This window comes from Pinus tabuliformis, chromosome 7 (assembly GCF_031772625.1).
Source record: "Pinus tabuliformis cultivar Carrire ecotype Pingquan chromosome 7, CPIR1, whole genome shotgun sequence".
Classification (NCBI taxonomy): domain Eukaryota; kingdom Viridiplantae; phylum Streptophyta; class Pinopsida; order Pinales; family Pinaceae; genus Pinus; species Pinus tabuliformis.
Window position 1 is genome coordinate 447298 of NC_142293.1, and position 4330 is coordinate 451627.

Sequence of the window (4330 nt, forward strand, 5' to 3'; positions counted from 1 at the left end):
GTGGAAATACATAAGAATTATACAAAGCCTTAGCTCTCATAGCTAGCCAGCTCTCAGTACAATCCTCATAGATGCTCACAGGAAATCTTGGCTTCTCTCCAGCCTTCCTCTCTGCCCTCCAAGCTCCTATTTCCTTGCGTTGTTCCTTGTGGATGATTAGCCTCTTACCAAGTGGAAAAACAAACCTTCAAAACTGTGCAATCCTCAAGGATGAATCCTTGACTGCACGCATGAGTTTTCTCCATGAGAAAACACATGCAACTGATAGTACACTGTCCTTGAACATTAATCTCAATTGGTTCTTTCTCAAAATAGACATGCATGAGTTTCTGATGAAGGAATCTTCAGTTAACTGGAGTAGCACTAGTTGAGTGCATTAATGCATCAACTGACTGTTAACTCACTATTAGTTCCTCAAACAGTTTGGAACTAATTTAACTGGACTTAACTCAGTAAACTGAGTTAACTAATTACAACTCAAATATAACTCAATCTTATATCCTTAATTTAAGGGATAACTCTTGCTCCAACTAATTAATTTAAAATAAATTAATTAATTATTTCCAAGTAGCTGTTAAGACTAAATTCAATTTTAATTCACAATTTAATTCAAGGACAAATTAAATTGGAATATTCTTGTTGCCATATTTCAACAACTTTAATGAATTTAACTTTGAAAACCTTGAAGAATCATCTTCTATCATATGTGCTAATAAACAGGATGTGTTTTCAAATCTTGAAGATCATGAACAAGACACTTTTCTTTCTTTAATATGATATCATACAAGACATTTATGCTTAAAGAAATCTTCAGATTTTATAACTGCTAGAGGATCTAACCTATCTTTGATTTCATGTTTAGAAGAGGATAATAATGATAATAATAAAAGAGAGGTTGCATATGAAATATTTGATCCTACACCTAACCAATAAGATGTTGAAAATGGCAACAAGAAATGCTAAAAATAGCACTGCTATAAATAGCAATTCAGGTACCAGTGTTGGACATATCAACAAGGAATGAAAAATGGAAGTGCTAAAAATAGCATTGCTATAAATAGTATTTCGGGATAGATTCCAATTTTAGTTAGTCCCTGAACTAAAATTGAGAAGTAAAATTCGAATTTGATCTTAGCAGTTGTTTGTAAAATAATTACTTAATTCACCATGAGTTAATTAGTTGTAGAAAATCAAACATGAAGTCTATGTGGGGACACGCAACAGTTTTTCCATTAATTGAGGAATTTATCCATCAGTTAAAGAGATAAGGATGAGTTGTAATATTGAGTTGTAATTAGTTGGTTCAGTTAACTGAGTCAAGTCCAGTTAGATTAATTCAAACAGTTTGTTGAATTAATTGTGAGTTCAGTTAGTTAATGCTTGCATGCATGTAACTGCTGCACTTCAGATAACTGAATATTCTCTCATAAATAACTCATGCATTTCAGTTCAGACAGAGACCCAATTGAGATCAAAGGAAGGGACAATGTACTATCAATTGGAGGATTTTTCCTATATAGGAAACTTATCCATGCAAAAGGAATTATCTCCTTCAGGTTTGTGCAATTATTTCTGAGCCAAGTGAGCAGTGTGAGGTGGGAATTCACACAAGTGGAAGCACTGGGCCCCAGGAAAAATTGCGCAAGGAAATAGGAGGCTTGGAGGGCAGAGGAGAAGGTTGTGAGAGCCTTTGATTGTCTATGAGCAGCATTGTTTGATTGCAGAGAGAGCAGGATAGCTTGTGAACTAATTCTTTTTGTAATCTGAACATATTTCCACTTGTATGATAATACATAGATTGGGGTTTTAGGCTGAGGCTTTCCCCGGGTTATTTCTTTTGTGTTATGTGTGATTGATTTCTCATTCTCAGTTATATGTGTTCTCATTGATCTTGCTCATATTCGATTAAGCTTCCGCAAAGTTTGTTGTAGAAGTAGATCTTGTATTTTGCTTTAGTCTATTGCATAATCTGTTGATCTACAATGAGAATTTTCTACATGGTATCAGAGTGAGGTTTTGTAGAAAAAGTTCTACATGGTATCGGAGCAAAGGTGATCAAAGCAGAGAACAATATACAAAGTAGGGAGAATTTCGAAGTTTTGAGTTTTGGGCCGCGAGTTTTCAGAGCAGATCTGAAAATTTTTGTGCAAAATTTTCAAAAACAAATAGTAGATTTGGATTCCTTGCGGAAAAAGACCCAAATTCAAAAAAAAATCGGCTGAATCAAAGTTCGGATGAGGGAGATATCACTGATTTAAAATCAGCTCTTTTTCCAGAAAATTTCGTGACGGTAGGAAAGATGAAACAGATTGGTGTGCCAGCCAAGAACCTGTATGCACTTGAGGTACAAGATGCATGCAAAGCCTTGAGGAGCAAGGCAAAGGTTAGATACTTGGTGGTTGAGAGGGAGAGTACATTACCTCTCAACATGTAGCGCCAAAAGAAGTCTTAGACAATTGTGGAGGAACCACAATTGATGAAGCAGCTTCAGGAGGTTGTGGAGCAGCCACAACTAGAGAAGCTGAGAGGAGATCGAGTAGAGACATCTACTCATGTAGAGACCTCCAGTAGGGGGATATTTCGAGCCAAGTGGGCAGAGGGATCACATGCAGCCATACCTCCAGGTGGGAGGTGGGGCGATGTGGAGTGATAGTCCCACGAAGGCTGAAATAGGGGCTGGATCCTTGAGGTACCCAACCTTTTGGATTCGACTTTGCTATGAGAGCCCCGAAGAGGAGTAGCAGGACTGGTTGAGTGGGTAGAGGTAGATGCAGATGGAGCGGTAGAGAGAGCTACAATGCAGGAATCCCAAGATAGTGCAGAGCTAGCAAGCTGCAACAATGCAAGAGGCACAGGAGTGTTGCACCAGTGTAGGATGGCATAGAGAGGTGTGCAATGGTGCGAGATGCATGGAGTGTTGCAGCAGCTCAGAGGTCACAGAGGGAGCATTTGTCAGCGGCAGAGGGAGCTTCAGCATCAGAGTATGTTTCTAGCCCAACAAAGAGGTCAGTTGGGAGTTTTTTTTTGTTTCTAGAGTTGTTGGAGCAACAACACTAGGGAGAAGTGTTGCATGCAGAACATACCAAAGGTTCAGGATTCGGTTCGAGTTGAGTGCCTTTCTTGTTGAGAGGGAGTGTTGAAAATTGCAACAAGAAATGCTAAAAATAGCAATGTTATAAATAACAATTCGGGTACCAGTGTTGGACATAGAAACAAGGAATGAAAAATGGAAGTGCTAAAAATAGCATTGCTATAAATAGTATTTCGGGATAGATTCCAATTTTAGTTAGTCCCTGAACTAAAATTGAGAAGTAAAATTCGAATTTGATCTTAGCAGTTGTTTGTAAAATAATTAATTAATTCACCATGAGTTAATTAGTTGTATAAAATCAAACATGAAGTCTATGTGGGGACATGCAACAGTTTCTCCATTAATTGAGGAAATTATCCATCAGTTAAAGAGATAAGGATGAGTTGTAATATTGAGTTGTAATTAGTTGGTTCAGTTAACTGAGTCAAGTCCAGTTAGATTAATTCAAACAGTTTGTTGAATTAATTGTGAGTTCAGTTAGTTAATGCTTGCATGCATGTAACTGTTGCACTTCAGATAACTAAATATTCTCTCATAAATAACTCATGCATGTCAGTTCAGACAGAGACCCAGTTGAGATTAGAGGAAGGGACATTGTACTATCAGTTGGAGGATTTTTCCTATATAGGAAACTCATCCATGCAGAAGGAATTATCTCCTTCAGGTTTGTGCAGTTATTTCTGAGCCAAGTGAGCAGTGTGAGGTGGGAATTCACACAAGTGGAAGCACTGGACCCCAGGAAAAACTGCGCAAGGAAATAGGAGGCTTGGAGGGCAGAGGAGAAGGTTGTGAGAGCCTTTGACTATCTATGAGCAGCATTGTTTGATTGCAGAGAGAGCAGGATAGCTTGTGAGCTGATTCTTTTTGTAATTTGAACATATTTCCACTTGTATGATAATACATAGATTGGGGTTTTAGGCTGAGGCTTTCCCTGGGTTATTTCTTCTGTGTTATGTGTGATTGATTTCTCATTCTTAGTTATATGTGTTCTCATTGATCTTGCTCATATTCGATTAAGCTTCTGCAAAGTTTGTTGTAGAAGTAGATCTTGTATTTTGCTTTAATCTATTGCATAATCTGTTGATCTACAGTGGGAATTTCTACATAAGACATTATGTTACATATTCTTGAAAGTCCTCAACAACAACTGATAAACAAATATATTCTTCCACTTATTGATCCTATTCTTAAAGCTTTTTGTGATGTAATAGGGAAGATATTACATGAACTGATCTTTGA